The sequence below is a fragment of the Pipra filicauda genome, unplaced genomic scaffold, assembly GCF_003945595.2.
Source record: "Pipra filicauda isolate LSUMZ 115617 unplaced genomic scaffold, ASM394559v2 scaffold370_size807399_pilon, whole genome shotgun sequence".
Classification (NCBI taxonomy): Eukaryota; Metazoa; Chordata; class Aves; order Passeriformes; family Pipridae; genus Pipra; species Pipra filicauda.
Window position 1 is genome coordinate 486,177 of NW_024104499.1, and position 17,657 is coordinate 503,833.

Sequence of the window (17,657 nt, forward strand, 5' to 3'; positions counted from 1 at the left end):
GCTTATTGCACTGCACACACCAATGGAAGGTCTGTGTGAATACTAAATAAATTCATTATGATCTCTGCCGTGGTTTAAGCTCACGAATATAAAGCGAATTCCTAATGATAAGACAATTAACCCGCTGCCTTTCTCAGCCTTGCAGCACCTCTTATTGCCTCTGCCAGGCAAATTGCAAGCACAGAGGACGTTTTTTCACCCAGCAAAATTGTCCCCATCCTTCTGCCATCGCATTCCCCCCAAGTTAAAAGCTGCAATCGGTGAGATCGGCCTTGGTTCGTCTGCTTTTTCTTACTAAGAGGTACATAAATAAAATAATAACAGATGATTAATAACCCTGAGAGCTTTCCAAATATTAATGAATTGATCTTGTTGCTCGAGAAGAATGGGAGAGTTTTAGATTTAAAGCTTTGATAGATTTTCTCCCGAGAAGGCGCGGTGATAAATACTGCGTTAAAATGCTATTTGTATCTGTGTTGCTAATATTAAGTTCGTGTGTTCATAGATTTGAAAGCACAGAAGGAGAATTATGTCACCTGCTCTGACTTGTAATGAAGGCCATCGACTTTCCCCCGGCAAAACGAGCAGAATTGAGTAAAACTGAAAAGATGCATTTCCAGGGAAGTTCTCTCTGAGGACCCTCCGGAGCGTTTCCTTGGGGGCCACCCATCAACCAGCCTTTGTTCACACAGCTGGGCCAGGGAAGGGGCAGGTTGGAGCATCAAATCCATCTCCAAGTCCACGTTTTTCGCCCAACAACCACCCCTGATTTCATCCATCCTCAATCGGATAGCCCCACAAATCATCCCGGCTGCTCCTGAGAGCAGGAAAAGCCCAACAGCCCTCCCATGCAAATCACAGAATTATGGAATATCCTGAGTTGGAAGAGACCCACAAGGATCATCCAGTCCAACTCCTGGCCCTGCACAGACACTCCAACAATCCCACCCTGTCCCTCAGAGCCTTGTCCAAACCCTCCTGGAGCTCTGGCAGCCTTGGGGCTGTGCCCACTGCCCTGGGGAGCCTGGGCAGTGCCCAACCAGCCTCTGGGGGAAGAACCTTTGCCTGAGACCCAACCTGACCCTGCCCTGGCACAGCTCCAGCTGTTCCCTGGGTCCTGCCACTGCTCACACAGAGCAGAGGTTGGAGCTGCCCCTCATGAGGAAGCTGAAGACCCTGATGAGATCTCCCCTGAACAAACCAAATCCTCAATGTTCCCCAGCTTCCCTGGGTTTTTGGTGGGACCCAGCTCTTCCTCTGCAGTTGTCCTGTGCCATCGCTGCCCTGCAGAGCTGAGAACCTGCCCCTGGGGGAAAACACCCTGCAAATGCACCCCCAAAATCCAGGTCAACGAGGCAGAAAGTACCATATTCCCTCAACCCCACAAAACCCAGGGTTGACTTCTCAGTGAAAAACAACTAAAAGAGAGTCCAGACATGAAGGAGATCCTGGGTCTGACCCTGAAAAAGACTTTTCTGTGTCCTTCCCAGGCAAAGGGACGATGCAAAGCAGGGTCCCAGCTGAATGAACTTGGCCCTTTGGTGGCAGTGCTGATGACCCTGCACGCAGCAATTAAGGCTGGCTGGCTGAAGCCTGAATATTGAACTCTGAAGTCTGTGAAGGTCAGGGAGAGGCAATTTATCCCAGATCTGTAATAAGGTCTCACATCTGACCTATTAACTGAATGTTACATGATATTAATAATCTCCCTACAGATAGGGGAGAGACAAACAAAAGTCGAGTTTGGAGGTTGATTTGCTGGAGTTAATCCATCAAGCACTCTACAAATCTACAGTCAAACTGATTATTTTTAACTGAATATGCCTTTCTTTGATGAGACTCTGTGTGCATCACACTCCACACATACCTTTCTATGTAATAAAGATCGATGAATTATTCATGCCAACATTATTAGTCCTGTATATAGGACACTCTCCTACAGATGGGCGAGTTCCTTCCAATCAGAAACCTCATTTGCTGAAAACTGAAGAGTCAGATAATGCCCCAAAATCGTTGACAACCAGCTTGAAACACTTCTAATTGGAGAGACTCACTCTTCTTCGATGGGAAAATTGGGAAGGTTTTATCTCTGCCTTCTCAAAGCATAACATTAGGATGTTTTTCTTCTTTGAAATGATGGTTTGTTTTAAAAGTTACCTAAATTTAATGTAAAGCTTTTTTTTTTTTCAGAAGCACCACAAGACAGTCCTTAAAATCCGAGCACTTCAATGCAGCTCCAGCAGTACAATTCATTTTAGCCAAACCCCAAATGTTTCATTTTCATGCTATCAAAGGGCTTTGATTTGCTTTTATTGTTTCAACTTTATAATCATACAATACCATAAACCAGAAGGGAAACACGCAGACCTCCTCAAAGCAATGGGTTGCTATCAGGTTATGTTGATACAGCAGGAAAAGAACAGTGGGGTTGGGTTTTTCTCCCTTATTCTTCTAGAAAACATTTGGCTTTACAAGAAATTTCAGATTTTCTTGTACCTCAGGTGAACTGTGCTGGATTGGAAATCCTCATATCATTGAACCATAGAATCTCCTGACGTGGAAGGGACCCACAAGGGTCATCCAGTCCAACTCCTGGCCCTTCACAGGACACCCCAACAATCCCACTCTGTCCCTCAGAGCATTGTCCAAACCCTCCTGGAGCTCTGGCAGCCTTGGGGCTGTGCCCACTGCCCTGGGGAGCCTGGTCAGTGCCCAACCAGCCTCTGGGGGAAGAACCTTTTGCTGAGATCCAACCTGAGCCTGCCCTGGCACAGCTTCATGCCATTCCCTTGGGGTGCCAGCTGCCAGCTCTGAGCTCTGGGAACAAGACAAGTGGCATCTTAGAAGAAATTGTGGCATCTTGGAAGAAGTTGTGGCATCTTACCAGCAGAGCCAGGTGATGGGCTGGTCCCCAAACAACCAGTAAGGCTGGAGAAAAACTGGTGGAGACCATGGAATCCCAAAATTATTTTGGTTGGAAGGGACTTGGAAGCTCATCCAGTCCCACCCCCTGCCATGGACAGGGACACCTTCCACTAGCCCAGGTTGCTCCAAGCCCGGTCCAACCTGGCCTTGGACATTTCCAGGGATGGGGCAGCCACAGTTTCTCTGGACAATGACACAGGGAATGGCTGCACCTTGCAGGCACCACCCATCCTGCAAGAGGGAAGGAATCCTTGGGGTACACGAAGGTTTATCAGCTGAGAGGCCCGGGGAGCCAGGTGGAGCTGAGCACTTTTGAGCCAGTGTGAGATGGAGGAGCTCACAACCGACCACGTCTGTGAGTGACAACCCTGCCCAAAGCTGCCCTCAGTGTGACCCCGACCTCTGCAGAGCTCTCAGTGCTGGCATTCAGCCAGCTCAAGTCTGACACACTCGACCTGCTCCCGCTTCTGCCTCGGCCCCGCTGCGCTCCCTGCACAGCCACCGCTGGCACCTCACCCCTCCCTGCAATCACTGCAATGCAGATCTCTGCTTCATTAGCCAAAAACGCCATAAACTCACCCAACCCCTTCCCAGCCGCTGCAGGAACCCGCACGGACAGGGCAGGCTCGTCCTTCACAGCCACCCCAACGTGTCCTCGGCTCCAGCAACGCTCGTGCTGAAGGATGAGACACAAACCCACAGCTCGGGTCCGGGGCAGCCAGAGCTGAGCAGAGTTTTTCCAAGCTATTTGATCCTCCAAAGAACCCGCCCTCCAAGAGCTTCAAAACAGGGGAAAATCCAACCCAAAGCACCCATCTCGGAGATGCCAGCACGGAAAGGGGAGCACAGCACCTTGGAGAACATGATGAGCTTCCCCAGCCATGGCACTGAATAAACACCTTTCAAAACCCCCTCAAACTGACAACATTTTGAAGTTCAGCTGGAAAGGTGGGAGAAAACCAGAGCAGTTGGGGACAAGGTTGCTTGGGAAAAGGGGGACAAAGCACTGGGCAGGGAGCTGGAGGGATAACACTCCCAGCTCCTGTGCTGTGGCCACTGCCACTTCCCACTCCATCTCCCTGGCTGTCAACCTCCAGTTTTCAGAGGAAAATGGAGTTTTACGCAAAAATACCAGAGTTTCTCAGTCAAATAATAATCCTCTCCCCGAAACATCACTAAAATTGTTCTGCAGCAGCCAGAGGAGTCATCTGCTTCCCACCAAGGTCACTGCAGGATATTTCCCATCCTGTCTCAGTGTAATGAGTGTGAGGAATGTGGGTCACTCCCTGTGACTCGGGTCTGGCTGGACCCCAGCACCTTCCAAACAGGGGTGTTTCCAAAGGCAGAGCCCAGAACCTTGATGCACACCCAGCCCATCCCCTGCTCCTTGCACTGAATCCCAGGGACAATTCCAACCATGGGGAAGAAAAGCTCAGCACTGCAGAGGCTGGAAGGGCTCCCAGGGTCGCTTTGCTTGCTCTGAACTCTCTGTGTGCAGCCAGAAGGGGGAAGTCTGGGAGGGCAAGTTACAAAACAAATGGGAGGGTCTCGTGTCCTCATGAGAACTGGGATGTTCATCCGGCTGCTGCACCAGCAGTGCAGGAGTGCTGGAGTCGCCTGTGACAGAGCTGCAGGAGGGACCAACTCGATTTTCATGGGACGAGGCAACCCCCCTCTGAAATAGCTCTGCTTTGTGTCCTGGCCTTCAGAGGAGCCCATGGAGATGCTCCAAGGCTGGAGGCCCTCTGCTCTGGAGCCAGGCTGGGAGAGCTGGGAGTGTTCACTTGGAGAAGGGAAGGCTCCAGGCAGACCTGAGAGCCCCTTCCAGGGTCTAAAGGGGTTCCAGGAGAGCTGGAGAGGGACTTGGGACAAGGGATGGAGGGACAGGACAAGAAAGAATGGGTTTAACTGGATGTTTTAAAGGAATTCCTGGCTGTGAGGGTGGGGAGGCCCTGGCACAGGTAGCTCAGAGAAGCTGTGGCTGCCCCATCCCTGGAAGTGTCCAAGACCAGGTTGGACAGGGCTTGGAGCAACCTGGGCTAGTGGGAGGTGTCCCTGCCCATGGCAGGGGGTTGGACCAACCCAAATCATTCTTTGCCTTTGATCCCTTGTTGCTAAAGCCTTTTGGGGCACAGGATGAGCAGATCCCCTCCCACCTGCACCATGGCTGTGGTCAGAAGCAGCATTTTCAGCCCAACCACCCAGTGCCCTCCTCGCCAGCCCCTCTGATCTGGGGGGTGTGCCCCATGGAGGAAGGGGTTTGGCTGCCTGAAATCCCGGGGGGGGGGAGCCCAGTGGGGGGTAGGGGAGTTGGATTTTGGAAAAAAGAGAAAAAAATTGCAGCAAAGCCCGAGCCAGCCCCCGGTGAGACAGCTGCAGTCACACACACACGCTCACGCCGGGAACGCCGCTTTTCCAGAAAATGAGGTTTTGATTCCTTTTCAATTTTGCTAAAAAATGACAAATAAATGTCTTAATATTAATAAAGAAAAAAATAGATTCTCGGTCGGTGTGAATGTATAATGTGATTTGACATACAGAATAGAATTAAATTAGTGAAATACAATGGGCTGGAAAGAAGATCTGCTTTCCCTTCACAGATTGGCATCAGTGTGGAACCAAAGGAGGGCATTTCACGCTGGGATGCAGCAGAATATTGCTCCTCACAAATCCCAGCTGGCCAAATCCTCAGGTGGGGGAGTTTGGCACGTGCCCCCCAACACTGCTATGGTGGTGCCAACTCCTGCCAGCTGAGGATCCGGCTGGAGAAACACTCCTTGTGCAAATTTTCCCAGGGGAGATGTGTCCCTGTGGGGGGACAACACCGTCCTGCTTGTCTGTCATCTACAGAGGATAATTTGGGAGCTTCAGGGGTTGGAATTTCTGGGGGCAAAAGGGTTGTGAGCTCAGGTGGCCACGAAAAGTGGCACTTCCTCATCATGCCTGGAAGATGTCAGGGATGGAGAACAGACCTTGAGGCTCAGCATAATGGAACAGCAAGAGAAAACAAGGCTTGTCCCCTTGTCTGAAAGGCCACCCAAGGCAAGGGACAGACCTGAGATCTCCAAAGGGGCTGTGAAAGTTTGGATGGCCAAGGTTGGTGTTAGGCTGTTCTGGGCAGTGTTGCATGGACAGACAGTGGCTGAATGGCTGCACTGGGGAAGGGTTTTACACATGGATTTGTAGGTCAGAGCTGTGCCTGTTTCCCTCATTTTACTCGTTTCCAGAAAGTCCAGTTTAAATGTTGAAGCACTGAAAAGTTGTGTCAAAAAACCCCAAACAAACATGTGAAGGGAACAGTGGAAGCACCTAATGTTGCTTCCTCGTGCAACTCCAGCCCTTTGGAGTTTGGTCAGGCACTGGCACAGGATGCCCATGGCAGTGATGGAATCACCATCCCTGGCAGTGTTCCAAAGCAGGGTGGATGTGACACCTGGGGAAGTGGTTCAGTGGCTGGGGGAATGGTTGGACCCGATGATCCTAAAGAGGTTTTCCAACCTGAATGATTCTGTTTCTGTCTCTGCTCCCACAAATCCCCTCTGGATGCTGACGATGCTCCCCACACATCCCTGCCACAGTGACCTCCCCGGGGACTGGCACTGCCAATGCCCACCCCCCCGAGCAGCAGCTCACTCTGTCAGCCCCCAGTCCCCATTTCCCACACCCTCCCCTGCAGGTCGCAGTGCTGCGCCGTGTAATAGTGTATTGATTAGCCAATCACTCCAAATTTTAGTACTGTGCCTACAAGATAATTAAATTATCTGCCTTTGTTTAAATTGTAATTTTATTTACTCTTGATTCCACTATATAAAACTCCTCAGGCTCACGGTGTGTTACGTGTCTTATTAGCGCTGAACTCCGGCGCTAATTTTCAATACTCCATCACCATGAAGTACGAAGTGATTGCTGCTGTTTATTCCCGGGGATTGTTGGGATCCACTCGCAGCAGCGCAAGCGCCCGGCCAGGAGTGGAGGGGTCCAGGCAGCCCCAGCTCCTGTCGTGCATGGAATGTCATTTCCCGCTTTGTTTTCCCTCTCTTAGGCAAGGAAAGGTCGTCCTGTCACGCACGTGCTCCGGGAAGCGCAGCCAAAGCTCCCTGGATTTCCCTACGGATGGAATGTTGGGAATGCAGGGTGTGGTCCCTCTCTAGGGCTGGGTGTCACTGTGCACCCATGGGCACACACCCATGCAGGGGCTCCAGGGAGATGCGTTGGTGGAGACATCAAAGATGTTTGATGGATATTGGATATTAGGAAGGAATTCTTTCCAGAGAGGGTGATCAGCCATTGGAATGGGCTGCCCAGGGAGGGGGAGGAGTCCCCGTCCCTGGAGGTGTTTAAGGTGAGACTGGATGTGGCATCAGTGCCATGGGCTGGGAACAACGGCGGGGTTGGATCAAGGGTCGGACTTGATGATCTCTGAGGTCTTTTCCAAACCTGGCTGCTTTTATGATTCTGTGACTCCCCAGGTGCATTTTCTAAAAACCATCACAGCTCTCAGCAGCAGCAGTTCCTGCAAAGGGAGGATTGTGCCGTGGGAATATTCTGCCAGACCTTCCCACCCTGGCTTTCTGGGGAAAGTACAGGAAGAAATGGAATTCAAGACATCCTGCTGGCCCCAGGGTGAGCACAGGAGCCACACAGACACCTCTGCAATAAATGCAGAGATTTTAGTGGGTTTAGATTGGTGTGACATGAATTATTTTTCATAATTAAAGAGACTGTTGATTTTACATGGTAGGTGTTCAGGTACTCTGGTGATCTGTGGCTGTTAAACACCCAAAGGTAATTCTAAATGCTGTTGATCTATGTCTATTCTCAAGGGATGACTAATCTACATTTTTCTTCTCCCTCTGCAATTAATCCCTGGATAATCTTATCTGCAAACACAAACTCAGCACCTGGAGGCAGATGAGTCACAGATCTGCAGCGGAGGTTCAGTTCGGAGATGGGAAGGAGGGAGCCCACGGAGGGAGCCCTGGGTGCCTTCCCACCTGGCCCCAGCTGCCATCCAGCCTCTCCTGGTGATGTCTCACCACCAGGCCAAGCCCAGCCCAGCTTCCACAGAGCTCTTGGGGTGGTTTCTCCATCCCTGTGCACAGCGTCACCTCAGCACTGTGGCACTGGTCCTCTCCTCACAAAGCCTTCCTCCATCATCCTCCCCCTGCCTCACCCTCCTCCTCCACCCACAGGCTCAAACCCTCATGCAGGTGCTGAGCCTTCCTCCCCTGGTACCAACCATCCTCTCCTCTGACCTTTGCAGATGCAAACTCGTCCTGCTCGTGTCCAACCTGAATCCCAGCTCAAAGATCACCCTCCCTGGGCTCTGCCCTCCCTGTGACACAAGTCCACTCCTCCCACCCCTTATTCCAGCTGGTTCCACGCTTCCCACCACACTCCAGGTGCTTTCTTCCACCCCTCCCACCCCCTGTGACTCTCAACAGAGCCTCCTCCAGCTCTGCCTTTTGCCTCAACCTCTCCAAACCCCTCTGGCTGGCTGGGACTATCCCCCCACACCACCTCTGTCAATCCCTGTGTTTCCCTCAGTGCTTCCCCCTGATCCTCTCCCAGAGGCTGGGGGAAAAGTGGGCAGGATCAGCTCCAGGTTCAGCAGGATGCTGGGCAAGCAGGATGCTGGGCAAGGAGGATGCTGGGCAAGGAGGTTACTGTGCTGCACAAGGAATTATGGTAATACAAAAAATAAATAATATCGAGGATTACTAATGCATGGAGCTGCCAGGAAGTGAAAAATTAGCCGGTTACAAAGGTAGCAATGGCACTGTTAATTCTGGCAGGGGTACAGAGATACCTCCTTGCAAGGCTGTTCCCAAGGTCCATCAGCATCCTGCCGGGCTGGAGGTGTGGATGCCCTCACAGCTGATCTCCCTAAGCACAGCCATAAATCACAGGGTTCTCCCACAGCCCTGGGTAACCCCGGTTTTCCAATCACACTGTTGTGCCTCTGAGGCTGTAACTGAGTCCTTAGGATGGAGCCAACGAGTTTGGCCTCACTTTAAAATAAGTGTCAGTGGTTCATGCCTAATTACTCCTGAATTAGCTAGGTGATTCATCAGGTCTGATTATGAATGCATAATGAATTTACCAAATCCACACGTATTAGGGAGATATTAATTCCATATGAAATCCCACAATTCATTCATGTGCCATTTGTTTTCATTCCCTTCTTTTAATAAGCTAATTAGTTCAAATTATTTGTACTTCACTAAATGCTTGAAACACGTATAAGGAACGATTAGCTTAAAACTCAGCAAATGGACAAGTATGGAGCCCACATTGATTGTGACGGGAGGTTCATAAAGAATTATTATCTCTCAGCCATCTCTGTTTGCAGCAATAATAATAATGTCTAATCGTGACAAGTGGATAAAACATGTGAAGCCCCGAACTAATGCAGCTGTACATGAATTTCTAAAATGAATGTCTCCAGGCTCTGCGCTCGCCTTTGAAGTCGAGCTCAGCAGAAAGTTTTGTCTCTCTCCGACGGAAAACAAGACCACAGCTTTGGGGTGGATCCACCCTTTTCCTTTGCCAAGTCTCCCTTCCACCCCCTGCATGCAAAGAGGGAAGAGAAGGGGGTGTAGGAGACAAAACCCACCATGCCCACACCCTTCAGCTGTTCCACTCGTGGAATTCCAGGTGTGCCTTGCCCGACCCACGGGGATGCAGATCAGGGGGCTGTTTGAACCCAGGTTGCCCTGCTCCCCCCAGCAAATGCCCCAGGCCTCAGGAACATTTCAGGATTTGAGTGAAGAAGGAGGAGAAGAAAACCTGCAATTTTGCCAGCCAGGGTGTGGGAGGGATGGAGGCAGGACAAGAACCCCCCAGGCAGGTGCAAACACCCTGCCCGGATCCCCCTTCGGAGCAGCGCAGGGATGAGGAGGCTTTTTGGATAGAAGAGAGGGAAAAAAGAGAGGATTAGTGCCTTTCAAGCAGATATTCTTTCCCAGTGTCAAAATTCCCTCTTTCTTCTGCTTTTATTTTCCCCTCTCCCATTTACTTCTATTCAAAGAGGGGGGAAAACCTCCTGCTGGCTCCTGCTCTCCCAAGTGGGTCACACCGAGGCTTCCAAAGGAGCCCTGCCAAGGAGTTAAATGCCTCTGTTCACTGGAGCCTCAGGGTCTGGCAAAGGCTTTGTTTGTTTTTGTACAAACTTTGAGTGGCTGAAAAATGCCACCCTCCCACCTCCCTCAAAAGCCATCCTGCTCCCCTGCACTCCCTCCTCTTCTTTTTTTTGAAGCCAGACCTTCCCAGGCCTTCCTTCCTTCTGTCCCTGCTGTTTTCTCCACTTGGCTTTTCACAAGGAGCTGAGGGTCATAGAATTGGTTAGGCTGGAAAAGACCTCTGAGACCGTGGAGTCCAACCATCGACCCAGCCAAGGATGCAAAGATGTTGCAAAGGATTCTATCTGAGCCTGGAGTTATGGACCTCCTCGGGAAGGATGTGGGCAGGGACAGGGGCTGAGGAGCAGGGCTGGGTGCAGGCAAGTGCTGTGGTATTTGGGAGTTTATGTAAGTGTCCATATGGAAGTTTGTGTGATTGGGAAAACACAGAAGCTCCTTCACACTGAAGTTGCATCAGTGACATCACATTCCCCTGAACGTGGCTCGTGGCTGATTCCCATCCAGGGAAAACACACCCTCTCCCTGTGCCCTCTCTCCTCCACCAAACCCAAAACCATGGCAGCAAAGATGAGCCTCTGCTGAGGGCCTCTTTGATGTTTTGGGGTGAAGAGTTACTTTTGTGGCATTGCTGACTCTTGGGAGTGATCTTGTCCCTTTGCTTTGGGAATTATCAGGTACCAGCCGAGGGACTCGTGACCTCAGTCCTGCTTCCCTTCAACATTATCAACATTATTCCCTTCAACATTACATATTTTGCAGCCAAATGTATGTGTTTTATTCACTCTCACTCTAAAATTCAAGCCCAGTGCCTCAGAGGAGAAGAAAATGGAAGAGAAGGGTACTGGAAATGCAAGTAGTTGATTGATTGACTTTCCAGGTTTTTGCTCAGGAGCTCCAGGGATGAAAGTCTCCCTTTGCCTCTCACACTTGACATCATCAAACTCCTCTCAAACCTCTTCCTTTGCACACTCAGCCCCGGGAGGTGTTGCTAAAAGACACCCAGTGCTGTGATCCAAGAGCACACCTGCCTCTGGCCCCAAAAACACGAGCCTGGTGGTGTGGGGTAAGGGATGAAGGTTTCCCATGGGAAGCTGTCCTGCGTGGCCTGGGGGAGGCATGAAGTGAGAACAGGGATGCTCCAGCAGCTCCTGGGTCAAAGTGGATCCTGTACTTCTTTGTGGGACCAGGATTCCTACTGAATCACAAAAAAGGGAGGTTCAGGCTTCTTTTCAGCCCAAGGACTCAGTTCCTTTCACCTCTTCCTCAGGTCCCCCAACACAGGACAGCACAACAAGACTCCAGGGACTTACAGCAACAAAGTTGTGGGGAACTCTGACTTCTTACACCTGAACCAGCAGGTGAACCCTGTTATCAACTACTCCCACAGGTAAACATATGCAAATATAACACATAGCAACAGCCTGGAGCCTACAAACACCAGGCACTGGCAGCCAAGAGCAGCATTTAGACCCTGAACTGCTCTCCAGAACAGGCTGTTTGCAAGGAGAGTGCTCTGGAGAGAAGGTGGTCTCAGAATTTAGGGTGGTGATGGGGTGACTTTGGGCAAATCATCCCATGGCAGCGCCTGCCACAGCCAACACAAGTGGGCAAAACTACCAGGAGTTCTGCTCAATGATATTCTGCAGCTCCTGACTCTCTGCAGCCTTTTGGGAGAGGAAACCTGCAGGACATGCAGCCTCTGGGCTCCCTGGGAACGGTGGTCTTGGTTTCTCTGGAATAACTGTGCTAAGATCCACCCGCAGGTCTGGATCTGGGTCCCGCAGAGCCCGGAATGATGCAGGCTGTCTAGAAACCATTAATAAAATCAGCCCTTGATGGCATCAGGAACTGCCTGTGGGCCAGCCAGGAGCCCAGATGTCCCAGTGCCACTTTGGGTGCTCGACTGTGTGAGACAGGGCGATGGGTGGGGGTGGGCAGGGCTGAGGGTGCTCGGCCTGCAGCCAAAGCAACCGGCGGCTTCATTTCATCGGAGCGTTTTCCACGTCTGACCCAGTTGTTTGGGATGACTCCAAGGAGCACATGCAGCCCTGGAAAGCTGTGCCTCCCAGCTCTGCTCTTCCCTGCAACCTCAGCACCACGTCTGCTGCCCCCACAGCCCCGTCTGCCTGATGCGAGGAGACACCAGTTTGCTCTAATTAATCCTCTCTGAAGTTTCTTCTCGGGGCTTTTTCCCCTCCTCTGAAGGAGCAATAAAATCTGAGTAGCTAGGGCAGATTAAGGGATTTTAGGAGTGTTCCATGAGGAAAACCTACAGTGACACAAACCCTCCATCACCCAAAAAGGGTCCTGATACCCCTTCCCTATTGTGCACAAGTGCTCGTGCAGTGAACCACACCAGCAAACAACCCAGGGTGGGTCAGGGGGGTTTGCAGAAGGGGAAAACTGGAATAAAACGGTGGTGATAAACATGATAATTTAATTCATCATATAATCATAGAATCCCAGAATGGCTTGGGTTGGAAGGGACCTTAAAGCTCATCTCATTCCACCCCTTGCCATGGGCAGGGACACCTCCCACCTGACCAGGTTGCTCCAAGCCCCGTCCAACCTGGCCTTGAACACTTCCAGGGATGGGGCAGCCACAATTTCTCTGGGCAACCTGTACCTTTTTCTTCCTGTCTCACCAAACCCAGCATGTGGGGCAAAAAGCAGCAATGCCATTTGATTCCTGCCCAGTTGGGGCTGATTTAACTCCTCGGCACGGAATCTCCTCAGCTCAGCCCAGCACCAAGACATATAAAATATTCCAAGCAAATCAAATACACAATAGGTTAGGAGGAATAAAAGCAATCAGCCAGTCTGCTACTAATGAATTCTATAGCAGCAAAGCCCATTTCCTTCTGTTGGTTTTCTATAAACAATTTACAGAATAAATGTATTTTTGAGGTGTACAAATTGGTCGGTATTAAGATGCTTGATAAACAGTTTCTGGGGAAAGACAGGCTATGAAAGCCTTCAAGTACTTCCTGAAATGCTAATTTACTTGCTCACACCCTCACTTTCAAGGGAGATGAAGCGTTTTGTGCCGAGAGTGAGTTAAAATCCTGCGGAAGAGAATTATGGCGGAGCTGGAATGAAACCCAAAAGCCTGTGTGTAATTAGATGGAGACACATGGTGCCAGCTGGTTCAACACCACCTCGGATTTGCAGCACATCTCTGTTTTATTATGCGTAAGAGAAGCCATCAATAATAAACCAGTGAGATAACCAGGTGAGGAGGTTTTTCCAGCACAGCCTGGCAAAGTTGCACTGATTTTGTTGCACTTTTCTCCAGTTATAAAGAGGGGAAATACCCCAGTTTTGCCATCATTTTAACCCCAAATCCCGTTTAATCTACCCCACGTGCTGCCACATTTTCAAAAAGCCCCTAAATTGAGTTTTTCCCTCTGCCTGGCTGCCTGATGCTGTCACCCTTGCAGGGCTGACCAGGGTAAATGGTGTTTGGCCCAGTGGGCCCTGGGTGTGCAGGATTCTCCCAGTGCCACACCACCACTGAGAGCACATCCAGTGCCTGGTTTAAGAGCTTGGAAGAAAGAGCAAGAGGAGGAATGATGAAATCCAGCCCGCAGTCAACAGGATCTTACCCTGCAACGTCTGAGCAGCAAGAAAAATTACCCGTCATCTGAGAATGGCTCGGTCTGATGTTCTTCCTGTCCCTGGGAGAGGTTTTTAGAAGTCTATAAACCAGCAAACGGTGAGAAAAGCAGCCCGGGAACGTAATGAAATTCTAATATCGGAGCCAGAGCGGTGGGAAGAGCAAAGGGCGCTGCTGAACCCAAGAAACCTGCGCTGAGCCGGCCCCGTTCCGGCTGCCACCATCTCCTGGGGTGGCTGGTGACGGGGGAATCGAGCTCCTGGCACCCGTAACATTTACCGGGGCGCCGAGGAGGAGGGCACGGAGGCACCTTTGGCAACCTTTAACTCCTAAAGCCGTCGGTTCTCGAGAATAAGCGAGAGGCTCGTGGTGTTTTGATAACTCCCGGAGAGCCTGTAGACATTATGCTAATTCTCCTGAAGAATAAGGCCAGGACACCGAAGGCAGGGAGTTTATAATTGCTTTTTAATATATTTTCTGAATTCATTGTGCATGCGCTATCTGTCCCAGGGGCTGAGCTGGCAGAGGGGACAATGTCAGGTGGAATAAATAGGATCTCATAACTTTAGTCATTCCGTATTAAACAGCGTCGAGCGGCACAATAAACAGAGGGACCGGGAAGCACGAGCAATGAGGAAATAATTCAGGCAGTGTGCATGCAAATCTTTCTCTCTCAGATCACCCTCATTAATCACCTCCTGCTCATTTATACACTTAAAGAAGCTATAAACAAAGGCAGAGATGGTTTCTCTCATTATTAGTTTTTTTATTGAGTTAACTTCCAGAATATTTTATAATAATAGTCACGGCTGGTGATGGAGTTGCCTGCTCTAACCAGCTCATAAAGTTCCCCCTGCTCCTCCTGTCTTTGTGTGATATAGGTAGTTATACAGAGATTATGAAGCTTATTGAGTCAAAAGAGGGAGATGTGACGGCAGCTCCATCATTTCTCCTGCCTTTGGCTCATTCCAGGCTCCCGCAGGCACCAGGGTTCAGCATTTTGCTGTCGAGACACAGAAGCTGAGGAGAAGGGAGGAGGGAGATGGATGAAACCCCAAATCCAAATCAAAACAAGTTGTTCAATTGCGACAACTCCCTGCAAACTCTGTGCATCTCCAGCCTCCCTGAAAAATTAGGAGAGAAATCAGGAAGAAAACAACCCTCCTTTTTCCCTCAGCTGAATGCACTTGGGGCCACACCAGGACCACAGAGATGCTGTGGCTGGGTGATGATGCAGTGAGAGCTTTTGGACCTGATGGACCCTTTTCTGCAGCCTCTATCATTAGAGGAAGGATGTTGGATTTTGGGTGGCATCCTGCCTGTGCCAAACAACACTCCACGCTCTGCTCCCTCCTTCAAGAGGTCATGTCTCATTTCTTAATTACAGCTGCTGCTGTTCTCTCTATTAATCAAGGCAAAACCAGCCTGAAGTTTAGTTACAGAATAAGGAGAGGCTGCAAAAGATACTCTGTCCCTTTGGGATATCAGCATAAATAAGGAGATGGGGAAATCAGTGCAGCATCACCTCCAGAGCCCTCCACCGCCCTGGCACCCACCCCCGCCCCCCTGGCACAGCTCACTCCCTTCAGAGCCCCTAAATCCTGGCCAATATATCCTGAGTGCCTCATCCATAACTCTGTCAAGTAAGAAGATTAAGTGATGTTAACTTAAGTCTAATATGAGGCTGGGTAATAAATTCCAGCAGGAGCTGCTGGCAGTGGGCGCTGCCGCCGCCGAGCGTCAGGTGCCTGGCAGCACCAAGGCACATCTTGGGGAACTTATCATCTAATTAGAAAGGATAAAGCAGATTTTTTCCAGTGTGGCTACATGTGGTAATGAAGCATGTGGAAAGCCACGCAAGATGGATGGGCACTTTCACTGCTGAAGCTGAAAACTTGCTTAACTTAATAGTCTATTTATTACATTTACTCCCGGAGCGGACACGGCCCGGCCAATATTTGCCAGCTCATCCCATGCCCTGCAATTAAACCCACTGCAATGGCTTGGGAGGACTTGGGAGTGGGATTTAACACCCTGGGAATAAGCAGAGGTTCAGGCTTGATGCTTTCCCTTCCCAAAAATGCTGCTTGTTTGTCCATGGCTGGTTTTTTCCACCTCACAGAGGGATCAAGCTGCTGTGGGGAGTTTGGTGGTGCTTCCCTGGAAGTGTTCAAAAAAATGTGTGGATGTGGCACTTGGGGACGTGGTTTAGCGGTGAACATGGCAGTGCTGGGTTAATGGCTGGACTTGATGATCTCAGGGGGCTTTTCCAACCAAACTGATCCCACGACTCCATGAATAAGCAGCCCACACTTCCCCGGGGCATCGCATTCCCACCCAGTGGGACACACAGGCACCCTGCTGCTCTCCGTCCCAAAATGGAAAATTTCAGTGCCAGCTCAGGGTGGAAATTCTGCCAAAAAACCCAGTTTTGCTGCAGATTTTGCATCCAGCCCTGTTTATCCACCCTTAATCCGTTTGTCACAACAATCGTCGGGAAACTTTTCTCTCCGGCGCCTCCAGAGCCGAGAGCGAGGGATGGAAAGTAAACTCATGCAAGGACAGGGGTTTAAGCATCCCATTAAGATTAACTTATCTGCAGTAATTGACTTAACTAGGGGATTTTTAATGCTTTTCAAGGTTTTTTTGAAGACGCTTTTGCAGCAGCCAGCAGTAAAGATGCTCCTGAAAAAAAATACGTACAGAGCAGGAGAAGTCCATAGCTAAGACTTTCTAAGGCAGTGATTCCAGGGGATTTAATAAGAATGTAATTTGTATAATTAACCATTCATCACTGTCAGTTTCATTAAATGAATGCCAGAAATATTACCTTCACCAGCACGACCTAACAGGATTGGAATATATTATGTGAAAAACGAACGCTTAGCAGGGCTTTTTTTCCCTCTCTCTCCCTTCCCCTGCCTGGGCTCTGCTGTCAGGACGAGATTTGCAAGGCTGTGAAATAATTTAAACCAGTAGTAAATGAAAACGACTGAAGAAAAACGTGTGGATTTGGGTAACCAACCCTCATCACTATGGATGAAAGTTCAAGTCAAAATGTTTTCTCTTGTTCAAAGAGGAGCTGAGCGGAGGAGCTCCCGTTGGCAGGTTGTGATGCCAGGGAACCATCTGCTGAGGTCCTCGAGGCATCTCCTGCAGGGATGAGGCAGCCAAGAAAGGGCTTTTGGGGGGAAAAATGCCCTCAGAAGGATTTAATTTTGGTTATTTCTATTTTGGGGGAAAGGGAGGAATGACAAGGGGATGGACAAGTAACGCAACGAGAGCATCACCTGCATTTCTTGTTCCTCTGTGGGGTTCAGAGCAATCCCCCAGATCATTTATCTCTGGAAAAATCCCACATTTTCCCCAAGGAAGATAAAGGAGGATTTCATGGCGGGCTCGTAGAATTCCAGCTGATCGGCCATTAGAGGGCAACATCACACAAATTCATCATGGCATCAAAAAATCCCACCCAAACTGTCCCCAGAGAGGCTCAGGGGCCGAGAATCATCCAAGGGAAACGATTTCCATTGGAGGCACGTAGGGAAGAGTTGAGATGTTACCTTCAGACACATTTAATCATCTCCTCAGATGTGAGAAACGGGGAGGAACCGGCAAAGCAAAGTTGGTTTTGGTGCTTTTTTTTCCCCTCCTTTCCCGTGAGTTTCGGTGCCTCTGCCTCGTTTGAAATGCAAACGAGGATCTGATGGAAATGTTCATTTCGCAGGTCGCCGTGGCTGTGATCACAGGGAAGAGGAAGGAAGCGGTGGAGGAGCAGCGAGACAGACAGATGGGATGCTGGAGAGATGAAAGGATGTTTGCAGACCAAGAAACCGAATGTTTTGAGATGCTTTTTTGGGATAAATTCCCTGCCAGGGCACAGAGGAGACTTCAGCTTCATTACAATTAAGAGCAAGTAGTGAAAATAAATACCAGTGATATTTGAAGAAGGCGAAACCTCAACACATCAACAG

At 50.0% G+C, this 17,657-nt stretch overlaps 1 protein-coding gene across 3 annotated transcripts in view; it reads right to left on the bottom strand.

Annotated features, from left to right (window-relative positions):
• KIRREL3 (kirre like nephrin family adhesion molecule 3) overlaps positions 1–17,657 on the bottom strand; it is a 360,456-nt gene that overhangs the window by 171,516 nt on the left and 171,283 nt on the right. The window lies entirely within an intron of this gene.